Source organism: Octopus bimaculoides, chromosome 14 (genome assembly GCF_046866305.1).
Source record: "Octopus bimaculoides isolate indiv1 chromosome 14, ASM4686630v1, whole genome shotgun sequence".
Classification (NCBI taxonomy): Eukaryota; Metazoa; Mollusca; class Cephalopoda; order Octopoda; family Octopodidae; genus Octopus; species Octopus bimaculoides.
Genome location: NC_142941.1, coordinates 47,800,395 through 47,822,177, shown reverse-complemented (window position 1 = coordinate 47,822,177; position 21,783 = coordinate 47,800,395). Strand labels below are relative to the sequence as shown.

The following is a 21,783-nucleotide window of genomic DNA, read 5'->3' as shown; positions in this document are numbered from 1 at the left end:
AGAACTACCTTGACAGAAGGAAAGAATAAGATGAAAATAATGATGATTTGTAGTGAGAGATTAATAGTGTAGAGAGTAACAAAAGAGACTGTATGGAGATGGAAGAGAGGGGGTGAGAGAGTGTGTTGTGAGGTTGCTGCAGAAGGTAGAATAGGTGGACCTAAGAAAACTGAACAAAGTGTTGCTATGAACAGGCACACGTTCCAAATTCAATAATTAAAAACTTAATCAGCAACATAAAACAAAGAATCTCCGCAGAATTATCGAAAATTAGATCCTAAAATGAAGAGTTTAAAAGAGGAATTAGAATATATACCCAGAGCTAAACAAGACCAGAAAAATGATAATTCACCTGGTTTAACAAATCCTTCAGCCTAAACATAGTGACAGAGGGGGGGGGGGGGTTTCTAACACTTCAAATGACTACTGATAGGTATTAAATAGGAACAACACAAAAGTTAGCTATAGGTGTACAAAAAAGAGAAAAAACGCAAGAAAGCCACAAAGAACAATACATCAAGAAATCTGTAGCCAACCCGAAACAAGTACAAGTGCCGTAGTTCAAAATGGAAATTGACTCAAAAGAAGAAGAGAAAAAAAAAACGAACCAATCTACAAGACAATAAGCTATTGCAAGAGTAACAAAACTGACAAAAAGTATATGAAAGCAACACACACACACAAAGTTAAATACACACAAGTAAAGAATGTTTGAGATTTAACCCTTTCAACACTGAATACATTAATATAAATCAGAGTTACTCATTGGATCTAGTAGGACATACGTGTGCAGATAGTACTGAACAGGTTAATAATAGACAGTTCCACTCCTTACATAAATGGTTTCAAGATATAACCCCTGAACATAAAATATACCATAATTACGAACAAAATATACTTACTCAACAGAAGAGGTGAAATAATGTCACTTTGCAGGCACTGGAATAAACGTGATAGACCAATCAATAGATTGAGGGAGATTGACTGAAAGGATAGAAGGAAATACAGAAAATGTCCAGCAGTCGGCAAGCGAGAGTAAACAGAGAGTATAATATAAAGGGATGGGAGAACAACGAGGAAAAGTGAATACAAGGGAGAAAATACACAGAGTGCTCTGTAATAAATGACGAGAATTAGAATGGTAACGTGATAAAATATTTAATGTGGAAAGGAAAAGCAATGTTGAGAAGTGGAAGAGAGGGAAAAAGGGGGTGGAAGACTGAAAGAATGGGGAAAAGAGAAAATGAGGAAAAGATTAACATACATCAAGTGAGTGAGGAGAGCAGAAAAAAATTGAACAAAAAGGCTTGAAACCGAAAACTTAAGAACTACTAGGACAGAAATGAACTGTACAGTTTTTTTTTAATACATTTAACGTTGGTGTAAGTGTGTAAGAGAGATGGGGGCGAGTCGGCATTCATAAAGTTATATATATACATACATACATACATACATACATATATATATGTATGTATATATATATATATATATATGTATATATATATATATATATATATATATATATATATATATATATATATATATATATACAAAGGCTGAGCCAAAGTTGTCTTACAGATAAAACAGCCTGAAATTCGACACTGACTCCTACAACTGTCCATGTGAAATAAGTTTGTGTGAATATCCATATCAAAGGCTGGAGTAAAATTATAGTAAAACGGACATTCAAACACTTGGGGTACGGTCAGATAGTGAGAAACCAGAATAATGACAAAAGGGTGGGGTGAAAAAGAAAAGTGTGAAGAAATGAAAATATGAAGGAAGATAATAGGCGAAAGAAGATGGAGGGCGGGGGAGGGGCGAATCAATTCAAGAGAAGAGAAATCTGAATCTGAATGTATGTGTTCATGGAAAACAGATGCTAAATGATGATTATGTGTGTGTGCAATGTATGTATATGTTGAGAGTGAACAATTTAGAGATCTAGAGAAAATAATAAAAATGATGATGACGAATGAAGTGACAGATAAAAACAAAGCTGCCAAAACAAATTAAATATCACTAATTTAATCAAATCAGTGAGTCGAAATAACAGAGATTATTATTATTGTTATTATATAGGGTGTAGCTACTTAATCTAATAATGTATATACATTTACATCTGATTATACATACATGAAGAAAAGCAGGTATAACGTTTTTGACGCTAAATCTGAAATATATTTTACCTTCGCCTAATGTGGTATATTTCTCTCTGTGTATAAAATTCTTTGTCTCTCTCTCTCTTTCCTATGCATTCTCAAACAGCTCGACCAAATCAGATCAAATTTTACAAGGTAATATTATTAGACCCCGCGAGTGTCAACATGCAATTTTTATTTTCATTTGGATTAAATACATAGATAATCTTTCTATAGGCAACTATAGTAAATGACATTTTATACCACCACTACCACTACATCACATTTTGTATATGAGTGTGTATGTGTTTGTGCGTTCGTTACGTACGCTAGGCCTCAGAGAATTAAACACACATCTACACATACATATACATGTGATGACTGTATGTGAGTATACATATATTTTTAATGACGACTGATGCACACACACATCTCTAAAGAGAGAAAGAGACACACACACACAGGGAAAGAGATAGGCCGTTATACAGAGAGAGAGATACATTTAAAGTGTTTAAATATTCACAGAGAGAGAGTTACCCTGAGGTGTGTGTGAATGTATGTCTGTGTGAATCTTAGTATATGTATGTGAGCGTCTTATATGTGCGAGTGTAGTAAAGGACATTTTATGCCACCACCACGACGTCACATTCGTTATATAAGTGTCTGTGAGTGTGTGTGTGCATGCGCGCGTTCCTTAAAGAATTAAACACACACACATCTACACATATACATGTGATGACTGACAAATATGTGTGTGTAAGCACACGTACATTTTTGTGACGACTGACATACATCTAAAGAGAGAGAGAGACAGAGAGAGAGAGAGATACAATGAAAGTGTTAGACATTCAGAGAGAGAGAGAGAGAGTGTGTGTGTGTTATCCTGGGGTGTGCATGAATGTATATCTGTGTGTGTGTCTGTTTTAGTTGTGAGAGTGTGTGTGAATGTACGTTCAATCAACAAATCTCAAGATCAATCCCTCAAGGTAGTTGGACTTGATCTCTCTACTACATGCTTCTCACACGGCCAACTCTATGTTGCTTGCTTACGAGTTAGAAACAGCAACAATTTATTCATTTGAGCTTCATATTTATTGTTTACTAATCTGAATAAGAACAGCAGTAACCCGGGCAACGCCGGGTCATTCAGCTAGTACATATAATGTGTCTGTATTTTTCTACGTGGATTTAAAAAAAAAAAAAAAATTCGAAAGAGTTAAAAATTAAAAAAATTGGTATGGGGAGTGAGAAATTGAAATTTTGAAAACGTATCTTTTGGGCAGTTATCTTTAGCATGTCAATCGACCACACAGATGACTGACTCCTTAATGACCTGTTTCGTGTAGTAAGATGGGTGACACCAACAAAATTTAATTTTTAGACTTTATAAACCTTCACTTTGGCATCCCAGCGATTTATACTTTCAGCATTAACGCAGGGGTAGATTGATACGACCATCATGGCTGAGACCGTTATCAGATAAAAAGTTTCTTTTACCTTCGTATACATGTGTTTATTTTATACACATCTGTATAATAGATTGATAAACATCTTATATACATCCACATGCCTACATCGGTATATACCTTTATCTCTATACACTGGTATACATCTTATAAACATACACACAAATATTCACCTTATATCCATACACATTTACCTTGTATACATATGTAGTAGGAATGCCTTCTTCTTCGCAACGCACACATATTTGTCATATCTACACACACACACACACGTCATATACATTGTTACGCTGATCAAATAAACCGAGTTGTGTGTCACCTGTTGAGAGCCACTGTGATCCACAAGAAATAAACTATTGATTTTAGAGTAGAATTTCTTTTAAAATCGATTTATTGACTTTTTTTTTTTTTTTTCACAATTAATCAGTAATACGATAATTATGGATTAAGCGATTTAGCCATTCAGAAAAAAGATAATCTTTCACAAAGTTTACAAGGCAGCTGTGTGTGTGTGTGTGTGTTTTATAATTAAATTTGTGTGTAATTAAGCTGAAAATACAAGTAATAATAGTAATGCAACTTTAAAAGAATTAACTGAGGTATGTTAATTAGCAAACTTGCAATCAGTCTAATTAACATACACACACGTCTGTGTATGTATGTGTGTGTGTGCGTGCGTGCATTTTAGCACAAAAATGTTGGGCAAATAAAATTATATATTTGGAAGCTGAAAGTTACTTCGAGTTCCAAGCTTCCTGTATACATACATACAGTTGTAGGTATGCCTATGTTATATACACACGCACGCACGCACAATATTCAAATGATGTAAGGTGCTGTTATGAGGGATCCATATCCATTCAATCAGCCCTTCTTTCATATATAAAACGAGTGGAAAACGTATTCAGTCTTATGATAATCGGTGACAATATTGCTTAAATTAACTCCTTTTTTTCTTCTCTAATCTCAAATCACAAATAGGAAGAGTATGGCTTGAACAATTTGCACCTGTTTACCTGCACCAGGTTTAATTCGATGGAAATAGAAACTCACCTTTAAAAGTTCTTTAACATCCAATTATTATAGATTCATCAAGTCCGATCGATGACGAAATAAATAAGGGTCGGATGTTTAACAATATCGGAGGGGGAGGGGATTAAATAAAACATTAACGTGTAATGAAAACAACTATTAATTAATAATAAGTAAATGAGAATGAGAACAACTGGTGTTGTTTTTGTTGATTTTTAGTTGGACAGAAAGAACGGTTAAGAGTCACGTGACTGAAGTCTCGAGCATTGATTGGCTGGAAAGCTGCAGCCCAGTGACTAGAGGCGAATTTGAAAAACAAAAAGAAAAACTGGTCAACTGAAGAAAGTATGGAAGCCCAGACAAAACTCCTTTTTGTTATCGATGGTCACTAAATATCGATTCCTTTTACAATCGATTTGTTTTATTCAAACCCGTTTGGACATAACTATAGAATGATGCTCTACCGACTACGTTTATTTATAGCTTTTTGAAAAACGTATAATTTTAAACGGAATTTCATAGAAAGGCCTTTTCGGGTGGGTGTAGATTAGTTCTGGGGATAAAACTTAGAACAAAAATATATATATATATATATATATATATATATATATATATATATATATATATATATATATATATATATTAGGTGTTTCGGATAGTTCTCCCTCCGCCGTTCAGACATTGTTAAAACCAATTTTCGTAACTTTTTTCTTTCTTTTAAATCAGGTTGACGTGTCTGAAATATCACCGGGAAGTAATCTACACCCTCGAAAATGTATTTCTACCCATGCATTTTTCAGAGGTAGTGGTCACTAATCTCTCTCTCTCTCTTTCCTTATTCTTTTACTTGTTTCAGTCGTTTGACTGCGACCATGCTGGAGCACCGCCTTTGGTCGAGCAAATCGACCCAGGGACTTATTCCTTGTAAGCCTAGTACTTATTCCATCGGTCTCTTGTGTCGAACCGCTAGGTTAAACACGCCAGCATCGGTTGTCAAGCAATGCTAGGGGGACAAGCGCAGACACATAATAGAAGCCCGAGTTTTTCAGGCTTTAGATTACCGAATGGAGAAATACAGGAAGTCCAAGATGGTAACTGGAAATAGTAATCTTGGATTTCCCGTATTTTTCGATTCGGCGATCTAAATCCTGAAAGACACGGGCTTCTGTTAGAGGTCCGAGAAACTTTAAATCGCATGGAGCCGAATCAAACTGTTTTAAATAATAACAATAATAATAATTATAATAATAATGATGATGATGGTTTCATTTATTTGCTACAAGGGTGAAGGATGAGGGGGACAATACAGAGACAGACATAAAGTGTCGGGGTTTACATACAATGAAATAATTAAAAAAAGATAAGTATGGACGGAATACACTGAAAAAGAAAAGACAAGCATAGCATACAAAGGTTTAACAAATGTGGCGGGGAAGATGATAGAGATGTGGCCCTCCTGATACAGGAGCGCCTCTAGGGCTAATCGAGGAATCCCACTGTCCGAGATTTCCCTGAAACCCCAAGAGTAAGTGCCTTCTCCAATTCCTTCTCTCCGACTCACAGGTCTACACTTGGAGAGGTACCTTCCGCTCTTGCCGTTTTCGCAGCTTTCACCCACCTTTCGATAAACTCACTCGAGGACAACACTTCCCTCTCCACTCTCAGTTTCCTTTTCAAGTGAAACTTGAAGACGTCAATGGGAACTCTACCAAGAAGTAATGTATCTGTCCTCATGCCTTTTAGCCTTGTCCATCAAACGACCTTTCGCCACAACCTCCAGGCAAAGGAAAACTGCTTTACCTGCCCAGTTGAAGGATGGCAGCGGTGCGATCATGACTACAGACTCGGCCGACAGAGGGATCCGTCTCACACGTGACAGCTGCTGTTCATCATAACCCCACAAGTTAGCAATGCCCGGACACTGAACGAGGGCGTGCAGAACGGTTTCGTCACTCTGCACGCACCTCGGACAGGCCCGTCTGACAGCAAATCCGTGCCTGTAGAGTTTATCTCGAACCGGTAGTGGTTAGGGCAAGGACACCTGGAAATTATTCATAATAGTTCCCGACCGGAAAGTCCTCCGGAACAGACTAGCCAGCTCGTTGTCGTCGGTGCCCAGAGTCTCCCCGAGAACGTCGTCTCACTTCCCCGTCATTAATCCTCCATAAATCTCTAAAGCGGAACATCCACCGATTCCATTACCCGACTGGTAGAGAGTTGTGAGCGCCTAACGATATTCTAGGTGCCAGGTGCCCAGTCTCGGTATCTTCTTCACCCAGGACTGCAGCTCCGTCAAGGAGACGAGCTGCGGGAAGACGAACCTCGCCAACGGAGCCCACACACGTTCATTGTCCAGAAATCGTTGCAGGTGACATAACCTAAGAGCGTGTGTGCGCATTAGGAGCCACGGCATACATAATTCGCCACTCAGAGGACGCTGACCATTGAAATGCGTCCCTTCCACAAGAATTTAAATAAGAGACGCTCCAACCTGGTCAAGCAGAAATAATAATAATAATCCTTTCTACTAACGGCACAAGGCCCGAAATTCTGGTGAGAGGGGACTAGTCGATTACATCGACTGCAGTGTTTCACTGGTACTTAATTTATCGACCCTGAAATGATGAAAGGTAAAGTCGACCAATAATAATAATAAGATTAATAATAATTATTATTATTATTGTTATTATTATTATTGTTATTGTGTGTGTGTGTAATGTGTAGATATATAGCCAACAAACACTAATTTGTCTGCTAATATCTTAATCTTTCAGTGTTACAATAATCTGCTGTCTCTATTACATCTATTTGTCATTAAGTTCATCTACTGTTAATTAATCGATTAAAACATATCTGCCAGCAATGTAGTTTGGTCACCTTCACACATACACACGCGCACGCGCGCATAGACAGACAGACAGACAGATAGATAGATAGACAGATAGATAGATAGATAGATAGATATGACATATCAGGTCGTGTGAGGAGGCTGCAGGTAACGTGTAAGCTAACAGAATCTGTTTAATGGTCAGGTCGTCAGCGACTAAACTGTCTCAGTCACCAGGGCGGCCTGGTGAGGTAGCTTTGGAGCTTCAAAATCTCACGTCGATTTGCGGCACACCATCAGGTCCACGAGATGAAAGACACCACTTAATTCTAGTTAATCTATGTGTGTAATAGAGGCTTCTCCGAAATAAAACATTGGGCGGTCCTCGGTGCAGCGAAGTCAGCGTACGTTGTGCGTTATTTTTCTGGAGATTTCTAAACGTATCGCTGGTCAGAAACAAGGTTTTACCATTCCAAATAAACGAAGAGTATGAAGAAGCTAACAGTTCGATTGTGGATTTGTAGATCAGCAGCTGAACTGACGGACCATCATTCGTCGAGACTTGTGGGAGATTTCATCGTGTGTGTGTATGTACACACACACACACACACACACATATATATATACAGATTTATATATATATATATATATATATATATATATATATATATTGTATATCTTGCGTATTATATATCTGCGTGTGGACACACATGCACTCTTATACTCACAGATAAATGCAGACAACGTTATAAAGATATGTGCACAGACCAGGAGACAAAAATTAGTGTATGCACGCATTATTAACACGGCGCAGATGTGTGCTATTGTGTGTTTATACGCACACACGTACATACATACATACATGCAGACAGACAGACAGACAGACAGATAGATAGATAGATAGATAGATAGATAGATAGATAGATAGATAGATAGATAGATAGATGCATAAACACATATGCATACATACATATAAACAGTTTTGCATGCATGCACACGTAAGTATTTGGTTGCTAGTTAACTTGGCAAATAGGTAGGTGTATATTATGTAGACAATGGAGAGGGAGCACTTAGACAAGTAGTCAGAATAGTTAGGCAGGCAGGTAGGTAGATAGGTAGGTAGGATGTGTGGGTGAGAAGTATGGAGGAGGAGGTAGGCGCTTATCCTTTTTGAACAGCTGAAAGCTGTTCAGTTTAATGTACGAAGTTAACAGCAACAAAGTCGAACAGCAGGAAAGAAAGTGATAAAAAGTTCGCCATCTCCAGCATCAAAATGACTTTAAAAGGAAGTACGATCGTTAAAGGGGCGGCAGTTGGAAATATTTCACGGTTACAAATAAAAGATTGGTTACGTGGCTGACGGGAGCACTTATATGTGGTTGCTTCATCTACTAGAAATAACAATCAAAGTTCATCAAATGAAGAAGAGACATTTTGGTATATGTAGTAGAGATGGCGTTGTTCACAGGAATTTGAATGTCTTTCTCGGTGTGCAACGCTAACAGAGAACACATTAGTCTTTTAGATAAACGACAGTTGACGAGGTAATCGTTAATAATAGGTAGTTCATTCTGAAGAGGGCGTTCAGAATGAAATCGATTAGTTTTAGCAAAGAAATAGTGGCAAAGAAACGGAGAGTTGGTGAATAAACTAGAAGCCGTTAAGAGAGGAATGGCGTGGTAGCGGCGAGAATGGCCCTTTGACCATTTCTCAGCATGAAACACGAAGGTTACATTGTCAGAGCTGCGGTAAGTGCTCCAAGAATGCTACTCGGAAAGGACAGGTAAGATAGGCCACGTGTGGTCAAAGGGGCAACCCGGTCAACTAGAACCCTGGGCTTTCCTAAAATGTTCTTTCAAAAGCTAACTGTTTACTATTGTTCAACAGACTCCCAAAACATTTTTATTCAAAGCCACATTGAAGAGCATAATCAGAGAAATCTTGTATGTGAATTAAAAAAAAAGGAAGAAAGAAATGCAACGGCACAGCTGGAGCACCTTTAATTCATTTGACCGTGAGTACCCTAAGGCCGAGGAGGGCATCAAACCCGGCTTCGACAAATTAAAAACAAGTTTAACTGTGCATTTAGAGGCAAGAAGTTGGAACTGACCAGCCTATTGTGAGAAAGTCACGTGATAAATATCTTGAACTAAATCACAACAGGACACAGATTAAACCATGCAGGATTACATAAGATTCATTCATCATCAATCACAGCACTGAAGAGTGATGGGTCTGTAGGAACATGTGTGTGTTTGGTGGTATGTAGAAATATTAAACAGCCGTTTCCTTGTCTCCAAGAGAAATTCAAACCACCACCAACAACAACAGCAACCACTCTACCATCGCTACCACTCACACCAACACACCATCAATCTGCCACTGACGCTTTTCAACACTCTCTTCTGCTTTTATCTCTCCTCTTCTCTCGCTATTCCCAACAAAAACTTGATGTAAGAAACGATTTATGGCTTTAGTGAGTGCTTAGAGGTGTTAAGGTGGCAGGTTCTTTGTCTACAGGAATGTTTTACAGAACGAAATGGTAATAAAACGTGTCATATTCTTTAAAAAACCGTCATGATTGATTACATAGAGTCTATCAATGTGAGAAGAGGAACGAGCAGGCGGAAGTATATGTGATTGTATGTATGTAAATATGCATGTAAATATATACGTACCGAGGAAGGTATGTATGTATGTATGCGTGTGTGAGTATGTGCGTATGTTTTATCTGTTAATATAGAATATGGATGTATTTAGAAGTGCTCTGAAATATGTCACGATATGTGCATGTAGCTGTCATACCCAACTCCCCCCCCCCCCCCCACACATACACACACGCACACATATATACCCTGGTAATACACCTTACTATATTACAGTATCATCCAGTTAAAATACTATGACAACAAATTTATTTTACCAAATGAAAAACATTGCTAATCCTAATTACAAGGAAACACTTCTGTCTTCCCGACTAAGCAGAACACATCAATTACAGAGTCATAATTGTGTTCATAAACACGACCTCTAGATTTGATAACCTGCGTTGCTGCATCGTCTAACACTGGTTTCTTTATTTGTCTCGTTTAGCCTGGTTAAATCCGGGGGCAATATTTGTTGTTTTTTTTTTTGTGGGGTCTGGGGGCGGCACACACACACACACACACACACACACACACACACACACACACACACACACACACACACACACACACACACACACACACACACACACAAATATTTGCTACAGAAACGTGTACTACAGTTGAAATTGGTAAACCTCATTTTATTGGTCAAATGTATTTCAGGTGTAATAGATTAGCGGGAGCTAATATGTACATATCGAGTTCTGCTCGATATATAATGTCGATTTGACAAGCAAAAATAAAATGTTGATTTACAATATTCAACAATTCGGACCCCAATTCACTCTCTTTTAAATAACTTTGTTAACCTGAAGAAAGTTCAAATGCCATCTAAGACAGTAAAAGATCTTTCAAATTTTGTAGTGGTAACTGGGAGGTGCCAAAAGTATAGCTCTGTCAATCCACTAATTAATGGGAGTAGCAGAATTAGGGCTGGAGAAATACCTAATTCATTTACAGATATTAAATATGGAATATTTCATCTTCCTTGTATATGTGTGTGTGTGTGTGTGTGTGTGTGTGTGAGAAAGAGAGAGAGAGAGACGTGGTTGTGTGGTAAGAAGCTTGCTTCCCAGCCGCATGGTTCCGGGTTCAGTCCCACTGCGTGCTATCTTGGGCTAGTGTCATCTACTATAGCCTCGGGCCGACCAAAGCCTTGTGAGTGGATTTGGTAGACGGAAACTGAAAGCCCGTCGTATATATATATATATATATATATATATATATATATATATATATATATATATATATATATATGTTTGTGTGTCTGTGTTTGTCCCCCAAGCATCGCTTGACAACCGATGGTGGTGTTTACGTCCCCGTAACTTAAAAGAGACCGATAGAATAAGTACTAGGCTTCCAAAGAATAAGTCCTGGGGTCGATTTGCTCGACTAAAAGCGGTGCTCCAGCATGGCCACAGTGAAATGACTGAAACAAGTAAAAGAGTATATGTTCCGTTAAAATAACCTTTAAAGTTTGATCACAATACACTGAAAGTAAAGAGAAAATTCATCGGACAAGCTTCTTGAGGCGATCGAGAAATCCAAGTGGTCCAAAAGGCCATGCAGTGGGATCGAACTCGAAACCTTGCGAATTAAAAGTGAGTTTTTAAACCATTCACCCATGCTCGCGAACTGATGCACACACACGCACAAACAAACTTCGATCGATTCCATAAGAACAAAATAACAACAACAATCTGCTGATGTGCTTGTCTTTTTCCCTAAATGACATCGTGCAAGTACTTGATGGCTGTGTGCCTCCACAAGAATCTCTTCAGTTCTTCGAGAATGCCACTCGACACTTGGGCAGCACGACTAAACAACAACAATAAACGTTGTTTAAATGTCAGAGACCATTTAAAAATTGGAAAAAACTATTTGAGGTGGAGGCATCGGTGAACGTGACTTTGTCAGCAGCGAATGAAGGAACAAATGACGTGTGTGTGTGTGTGTGTGTGAATTTATTCATGCATATACAAACACACAAACACAGAGCTAGACAGAGACGGACGGACAGATAAATAAAGAGGATTTATAATAGGATGCAGTAAAGCTCCGTGTGTTTTGCAAAAATGAAAAAAAATTCATGGAGGAGGTGGGGCGGGAGGCAGCAAAGAAATGGTGAAGTAAAAAGCTTTTTGTTTCGGAGGTTTGGAATGACAGACATTGCAAATTAGTTTTACTTAATTCATTTTTAATGAACGCAGCGACCTACAAAGATTCGACCTTGAATAAACACCAGACATCTCCAACATACACACGCACAAATCACTGTATTACTGTATCGACCAGACTATAGAATGATGTAATACACCGCTGGTCACAGTGCTCTTCGCATTGTTGAGGCTTTCGATTGGCGCCAGCCAGTTGGCTATGTGTACAGGGCAACATTCCCTCTGAAACGGAACGCCAGTCCGTCGCAGGCTGACTCATTTACAGCTGAGTTGACTGGGACAACATGAAATGAAGTGTTTTGCTCAAGGATACAACGCAACACCGATCTGGGAATCGAAAACACGATTTTGCGATCGTGAGTGTAACACGTTAATCACTATGCCTTCACACACACACACACACAATATAGTTGTTGGTTATGGCCAGTGAGGAGTCGTCTATATTGCTAAGAGCAACAACAGACGTGCATGAAACCAAAGGTAACTTTCTGACCGACCATAAATCCTGACTACATAAAATACTAACACTCAAACAGTTTTTCTGCTTTTTTTCGGATTTAAGATCAATGTTGTTAATTTCATCTGTTTCATAATTTTATAATTACATCACAACTTAATTAAATCTGTTTTATCGCAACTGCAGATCACCACGTGAAGCATTACATATCTCATTCCTGCCCTATACTCTCTCTCTCTCTCTCTCTCTCTCTCTCTCTCTCTCTCTCTCTCTCTCTCTCTCTCTCTCAATATTCTATAGTTCAAATTTACAGAAAACAAAAGACGAAGACAGGAACAAGCAGGTGTATTGGTTTAACGCTCAGGAGGAATGGAAAAGTCTTTGACGTTTCGAGCGTACGCTCTTCGACAGAAAGGATTAAGAGGGAAAAAATGTAGAGAGAAAGAAAAAAAAAACATTATTAATACAGTGTTATAAATTAAGCTTGATATATAAAGCTTACGGGACGGTTTTATAGGAAAATATGAAGTCTCTTCGAACAACAGCACGCGCGCGCGTGCGCATGCACTCACAGAGGTATACGATGAAAACATAAACAACATTGTTAGTAAGAGAAAGACTAATGCTTTATAGCTGAAATTGTGAAAGCATTCGTTGTTATATTATTTTGTGTTAACTAAGAGGAACCATGTCAGTCAGTAACTGATGACGAGTTGTAGAACTGAGGTTGGAAGTAAACAGCTCAGAAGTCGAAGAAGCCAGTGCAGGAAAATATATTATTTACTCCATTCCATGTCAGTTCATTTCACGCAGTTTTAAACACAGAAATACGCATTTACATACAACAGCAGATTACTTATCTCTATTTTGTTCCAGAATGTCTGTCTTTTAAAATTTATAAACGAATTCTTTGTGTTATTCTATAAAATGAGGTTCTTCAAACAAGAAAGCAAAACAATAAAACAGACAGGCAGAAGAGAGAGAGAAAATATCTGTCTCGCGATTGCGTAATAAATGAGTTGTAATGGTGTTGGGGGGGGGGGGGGAACAGGGGCTGGTTTACACATCAAAAACCAGTCAGTCATGCACCGAGGCTCTGAGTACGATATCTCTCTTTTGTCCTCCCTCCCCACGTAAATACACACACACACACACACGCATGTGAAGTCACGTGGCTTAGTATTCGGCTCACGATCGTAAGGTGGTGAGTTCGAGTCGCAGCGGCGCGTTGTGTCCTTGAGCCAGACACTTTATTTCTCGTTGCTCCAGTCCACTCAAGTGGCAAAAATTGAGTTGTACATGTGATTCAAAGGGCCAGGCATATCACGCTGTGTGTCGCGCAGAACCTCCTTGAAAACTGCGTTAAGGGTTTGTGGAGTGCTCGCGAGTAGGCTGTTCCGTTGATCGGATCATCTAGAACACTCGTCGTCGCAACTGACGGAGTGCCACTTTTATACACACACACACATTTACATAATATATAGTCATATGCCAGCATATCAAATACCATACAACATAAATTCTTGACTTATTAAAGTTATCTCCGTCTCTAGTCTCAGTCTCACCTTCATAATGAAAATACCTATTGGCTGCATCACTTCGTCTTACATATATGTACACCCCCCCCCTCACACACACACACACTTACAGACTCCCTTGCATTACACTCCAGCTGAGCGTTCCTTTGCATCATTTCTTTCTAAACGAACTCCACCGACATTATTCAACGATCTACCACCAGTCATTTCATGAATACGAAACCCTCTTTTCTCATTCCATAACTATCATTTCTTAACGTACGAAGAGAAGCCATTTCACTATCGGCAGCATGCTTCTGGCTACCGGGTTGTCCTCATTTGATATTATACTTCTGCCGTATGACCTTTAGTTAATATCAACAGCAAGGAGGAACTGAAGATGGGATATCTTCTAAAGATATAAATTTGTATTTCTTAATCAATATTCTATATTTATTTACTACATTATGGCAAATATTGTCTCTCCACCAAGATCTTTTGATGTAACTAAGAATGATATTGTTCTCTGAGACTAATTCTTGGTTGTTTAGTCATTTTATATGAATTATACCATGACATACCACTTCAATCTTTGTAAGTTAATATATATATATATATGGTGGTTGTCTACTCCTTATGCAGAATTTGACCACCTCTTGTACCTACACCTTAGATCCATCATGGCATCTGATGTGGCTTTTTAAACCAGACAATGTTTTGAAAAGACACCCACATAGATTGCACATCTGATTTGGACCACCAAGAACTGCAGTTAAGTTCTGACCTTTGTGGATCTTAAAATGTCTTTTGAGGCCTCCATCAGAATTACAGACCTTATGGCATATACGGCATTGAAAGGTATGCACAGATACATAGGCAGAATAGTTGCAGGAGGCTCGCTTTTCATGGCTTCGCAAATGAGATTGGAGCTCAGCAAAAGGAAGGCACGGTTTGTCACAGAAAAAGGTCGTTGGTGGCAACATTCTTCTTTAAATCTCTCTCGAGTGTTGCATGTGTCATCCCGGCCTCCTCAAAAGCTTTCGCACCACTCTATACTTTGGTTCGCCATCCAGCTTGATCCGAAGCAAGGGTTTCTATGGCTTCTGGATCCATTCTAAGTGACTTCATGGCAGTCCTTATGCTGTCCTTAAACCTCTTTTTAAGTTTGCACCGATTGCGCTTCTCCTCTGCAAGCTCGCCATAGAACAGCTGTTTGGGTGTGCGCTCATCCGCCATTTGAACAATATGGCCAGACCATATATATATATATATATATATATATATTAAATTTGAACAATATGGCCAGACCATATATATATATATATATATATATATATATACATATATATATATATATATATATATATATATATATATATATATATATATATATATATATATATATATATATATATATATATATATATATATATATATATATATTAAATCAGGCGTAGTGTGAATTAGGAGATATTTGGTTATTATTTCTAGAACGTTGAGTCACTACCTAGAGACTCTGTAGTCTAACGATCATGATAATGATGACAACGATGATGACAACGATGACGACCGTGATTACTAACATAAGCGCCAATTTGTCAAAGTCATAAACCAGAGAAAAGTTTGTTTTCATAATAAAGAGGATTAAGCTATGGACCAGTTGGTATCTCAACATTTTTGTCAAGTGAAATGTTCTGCTTGTAATATTATTCCCACGGTCGTTTGCTTTACATAAACTTTTCTGTAACAAATGTTGACAAATGCTTTTACATGTCTTTGTTACAGTTTTAATAGTTTTCTTAGCAACAATTATTTTCATTGGATCTATTTCACACCGCAACACAGCGTTAGGAATATTAATTGTACGTCGATACATTACATACATTTACACACACACACACATACATACATACATACATACATACACATATACATATCTGTACTTCGTATATATATATGTATATACTTGCGTAATATATATCTACACACACACGTGTATGTATACAAATATAAGCATACATAAACCATATACGTACATAAATGTACATATATATATATATATATATATATATATATATATATATATATATATATATATATATATATATATAATACATGCACACACATACATATATACATCTAAATGTGTAATAATATATATACGCAAATGCATATATATGTGTGTGTGTGTGTGTGTGTGTAATGCTTGAACATGCATTCAAAATGACGAGACGATTATGTTCTCCGTATCTTTCAAGTGAAAAAGGAGTGACAACGGAACGGTCTTATTCTGAACGGTTTATTCCAAAGTCTCAAGCTTAACATTATTCTTACTTTCTGTGATGCGACTATGAAGGAACAGTGTTGCCAACTCTTGGATTAGCAACACAAAGTTTCCCCTGTAAAATACAGGATCTGCCAGGTCCAATGCAACAACGGCTAAAGTAAACCTTAATGTGGTAAGAAACTGAAACCTTTGAACATTCCAATGAGCCTTTTCAGGGAATGAAACCATTATCAACAGGAAATATTTCTTGATATGATTTTAAACTCCAAGTGATGTGGCATCATATCTTTTGACGATTAGTGTTGTGCCATTGCAAAGGTTGGGAATATCTGAGTCAGGAAGTAGCGTACCCGATATTCAGAGGTCCAGTATTCGATTGTACAGAGGGATTCCTGTTGGTTTCCGTAGAGTGATATACTCCGACTTAGCAGTCCTTTGACGGAATACAAAGAGCTTGAGTGAAGATTAAAACATTTGCTGATTAGGCACAATATAAAATGAATGACATGAGGAAATTTCCCACGGAGAACTTCTGCACGAAGAACACATGCCAAACACACACACAAAGATAATATGTAATGCATTGAGTCAACAAATGGTTAATCGGTTATTTGATTGAAACATATATGCATTCCCACCCTACCTGTGAGTGTATGTGTGTATGTGTTTCCCTCTTTCCCTCTCTGTCTGTCTGCCTCTCTCTCTCTCTCTCTCTCTCTCTCTCTCTCAAACATACTCACACAGGAAAGTGGGACAGACCGACAGACAGAAAAATATTAATATATCTCTGTCTAAACATTGCGTAGCAGGTGATGAATGAAATGTTGTGAGAATAGACGGTGGTGGTGGTGGTGGTGGGAGGGGGACTCAGATGGTTCAACGCCGACCCTTAATGAAATCAACTTGAGAAAATACGAAATGTTATCAAGAAAAATATTCCACTTTCCAAATATCTACCATCACTGGTTTAGGTTAGCTTTAGGTCACTGGTTTAGGTCAGAATCAAAGCCGTTCTAGACGTGACTGGTCCTCCGACAACTAGATTGTCTAATATCGTCTTTCTTTTCTTTTCAAAGTGATAGTATGGTGTTTAAGAGAATTCGGCTGCTATTTCTAGCAAGTAAAGTGACTGCCTAATCATTGATCCCTTCCTTTCTCATCGTACGTGTGTTTTGTATGTGTAAGTGTAAGTGTACGCGCGAGCGTGTATACACACACAAAAAACAAAAACGTAACACAGCAAATGCAGAATATATATATATATAGGGCGATCTTTCGGTGTATATATATATATATATATATATATATATATATATATGTTCTTCGTTTATTTTATGTATTTGTATTCACTCTGATGAAGCCCCATATACTAGATCGAATGTGGTATAAAGATGGCGAATATTATTTTCGGAATTTTCTTTGTAAGCACCGACTGACATCGGCAGCCGAAACGGCCGTTAGAAATGTGATGTTATGTTTTGTATTAAAAAATAATTAACCGATATTGGTCATTTTATTTGCTTGTTGAGCAAAAGTTTTGTCCATATATATATATATATAGTTAATCCATGTGTGTGTGCGTGTGTGTGATGCAGAAACTCAAAGAAATACTTGAGATGTGTTTGAACCTGTGACCTATGAGCATGTAGCCTAATTAATTTATCTCTTGAGCTATGTCGGTGCTAAAATATTTAACATAGTAAACAATCAAATTTTAATTAATTAAAATGATATTCGTATCGAGGAGATGGCAAGAATGGCAGCGGGAGACAACAGTGAGATGTTAATTAACATTAATGAAGAATTCAATGACGGTCTGCGGTGAGGAATTAATATTATTTCGGTAAATACGGGTGACTCCCCATTCCCAATAACCGCCAGTCATTCTTATTTATAAAAACCATCTTGCCCCCACCCACCCACCCACCCACCTCTCTCTCTCTTTTAGTTTCTGAACTGCTGATCTCCACCCCGAGAGAATATTGTACCGAAATAGCACATGCAATGTAATACACAGACGTACATACAAACATAAATAGGAATCGTATATGAATGTGAAGTCATCAAGAAACACTTGTTAATATCATATTTAAACAAACATTTGGTAACTTGACCAAGTTTTGGTGTCAAACATTTCTATGATGAGATTGTTTCCACGAGAAGCAGACTTCTTGTTTAACTGTATATACAAAAACGCAGACTGACACACACACACACACACACACACATACACAAACACACAAAATGTGTATTTATCATATGCTTTCATGTTTACGATTCAACAGGCACGCATACATACATACATTACATATATACATAAATATATGCACACACACACACACACACACAAACAGATACTATGAACCGTCGTCGGCTTTATCTTGTATCCGAGTATTTATTTTCTTCTTTGCTTCCCTTATTCCTTTATGGTGATGCCGTCGATGACTCTGTAGACCAATTCTTGCATAGAAGAGTCAATGCCATTGACTCTTCTGTGCAATGTTGGCGGAGGACGAGGTTGATTTTGTCGACCCTTCGTCCCCTGTCGTTTGATTTCTTCCTTTTCTCTTCTGATGGCTTCGAAGTTTTTGGCTCCAATAATAACGGAATACTGCCACTTGGTACAGTCTCGAGCTTGTGTTTCAAACGATTCCAGTGGCATTCAGTGTTGCTTATCTTGTCGTTTTATGTTGCATATTTTGCGCAAACAGCACATGTGAAAGGTTTCAAGTTTCTTTATATGTCTGTAGTAGGGAGTCCATGCTTCTGCCCCCGACAAAAGTGAGCTGAAAATGCAAGATTTGTATACACTTATTCTAGTTTTCAGACTGACATCGTGTTCATCCCAGAAACGATGGACAAGTCTTCCCAAACCACTTGCGGCCTTAGCTATTCTAACCTTGATTTCGTCGTCAAGAGCCCTCTTGAAGTTTACTGTACTTCCCAAATATCTAAATGACCTGACCCGTTTGAATGGCTTATTGTCAATCATCACGTTTGAGTCTTGAGTATGTTCTGCCCCAGGCCTTGGTTGGAATAAAACATCACTCTTCTTGATGTTGATAGTCAGTCCAAATATATATATATATATATATATATATATATATATATATATATATAGCCTCTTAGGTTTGCACTTGACAGACATTCTGATGGGTCACCAATATTCCCTGTGTTGATAATACGTGTGTATATACATTTGTGTGTGTGTGTGTATATATATATGTTTGTGTGTATGTGCGCGCGCGAGTGAAGGCACATGGCCTAGTGGTTAGGGTGTTACACTTACAATCACGAGATCGTGGTTTCAGTTCCTAGACCGGGTGGCGTGTTATGTTCTTGAACAAAACACTTCTTTCTCACGTTACTCTGCAACAACGTCGAGACACCTGACGTGTGGTACAACGGGATCCTATTCAGGCAACGTCAGAGTGATGCAGCGAGTGAGCTATTCGACAGCATACACATTTGGTCACGAGAAACAAATCATTATTGCAGGTTGTTCAAATAATTGGTAGAACCGTCTTTCTCGGACTACGAGACACTACTGTCATGTATGTAAGTCAGTGTTCAGTTTTATTTCAAGATTTCTTGCCAATAGAGAAGAACAAAGTTCCTTCATTGGAATTTCCATATCAACAACAGGGTATTTTTGTTTGTTTGTATGCATACATACATATATACGTAAATACATACATACATACATCGAAGCGACAAGTCGCGTTTTTGGCGTGGGAGACTATTTATCGAAAATGCAATGAATGCTATCTTTGGAGCCTAGTTAAATAGCTGGTTAATCTTTAGATGAATTGTATGTATGTGTGTGTATGCGCGCGCGCGTATGCGGTGGCGGCCGCTCGTTCCGCGGGCGGTCGTCTGCCACCTCGTCGGCGCTTGGTTTCACTAGACAGTTGATCCTTTCACGCTCGTCACTTATTAGATGACCAGACAAGGGAACTTGGTTGGGATCGGACTCAAAGTAGTGTGGTCCCAGACTAGACACAGCAGTTGTCTGATAAGTAATGCATTGTTACATGAGAAAGAGGTTGACCCTCTTTCAGGATGGGTCAATTGGAAGTTTACTAGTTGCGGCTTCTCCTGGCGATATTTCTGAAGTGTAATATCTCCCTCGCTGATCAAAATGGTCTCCAGTTTTTGTAGTGGAAATAAAAGAGAGAGAGGGGGGGGGGTGAAAAAAGAAAAAGAATTTTGAAGGAGACAGAGAAAGCGAGAGTAAGAAGGTAGGGGAAAATGGTCTAAAAAGGAGAGAGAAAATTATAGAAAGAGAGAGAGAGAAATTTGTAGGAAGAATAAAGAGAAAGAGAGAGTGTGTGTGTGTGTGGTATGAGAGAGGGGATAAGAAAGAGGTAGGGAATGAGAGAGGGAGAGGGATACAAACTAAATGGAAAATGAAGAAAATATTAAAGAAACAATTTGGTTCGCAAGAAGGAAATAGAAGAGAGAGGGGAGGGAGAGAGAGAGGAAGTGTGTGTGGAAGAGAGATGTATATGCAGAGAGGAAGATAGGAAGAGAGAGAGAGGGGGGATAAAGATAGTAAAGAAGAGAGGTGTAGAAAAAGGGATGCAGTGAGAAGGGAAGAGAGAGAAGAAGAAGAAGAAAGTTGGGGAGAGAGAGAGAGAGAAGGCAGAAGAGGAGGTGGTGGGTGAAATAAGAAGAAGTGAAAGAAAGAAAGAAGAAAAAAGGAGTGAAATAAATAAAGTGAAAGGGAAGAGAAAGGATTGAAATGTTTGCGACAGCCATTACTGAAGACTGACCTGGAAGCGGTTATTAGAGGAGGATGGTCCGGTTCCGCTCCTCTCTCTCTTATTTCCTCTTACAAGGGGGCGCTGCTATTTACGGCTTCAAAACAAACTTCTGCAAAGTGTGATTTCAATTCAACTGGTTCACTCTATAATCAGCTTCAGCCGTCGGACGGCGCCTGTGCTGGAGCACCACCTTCAACAGGTTTGATCAGTGCTTCTCAAAGGGTGGAGTTGTGAGGATTGAAAAAAGAGCGGGCAAAACGGCATGTCTAATTATTTCGTTTATACATTCACACACATATATAAACACACACACGCACATATGAACCCATAATTCTGAGAAATCAGGTACCTGTTGAAAGAAGAATTGTATAAACGCAACTCTATTTTCTTAATACAAATCTTACCGATATTTTTGGAGAGATGAACCAGTGCTTATTGGTTTGAGTACAGACGGTTGAATCAATC

General features: G+C 38.3%; 1 protein-coding gene across 7 annotated transcripts in view; it reads right to left on the bottom strand.

Moving 5' to 3' along the window:
- The window catches only part of LOC106882916 (regulator of G protein signaling 12), a 105,888-nt gene that overhangs the window by 35,139 nt on the left and 48,966 nt on the right, over positions 1–21,783 (bottom strand). Inside the window, exons 1-2 of one of the 7 annotated variants that reach the window (XM_014933751.3) lie at positions 4,661–4,906; positions 903–984 (exon numbers count right to left, since the gene is read on the bottom strand). The exons of 2 other annotated variants lie outside the window; for them this stretch is intronic. The gene's annotated coding sequence lies outside the window, so the exon portion shown is untranslated. Of the gene's footprint in view, positions 1–902; positions 985–4,660; positions 4,929–21,783 lie in introns of those variants that run through there. 4 more of the 7 variants (XM_014933752.3, XM_052972898.2, XM_014933753.3 and 1 more) reach the window with 4 other exon arrangements.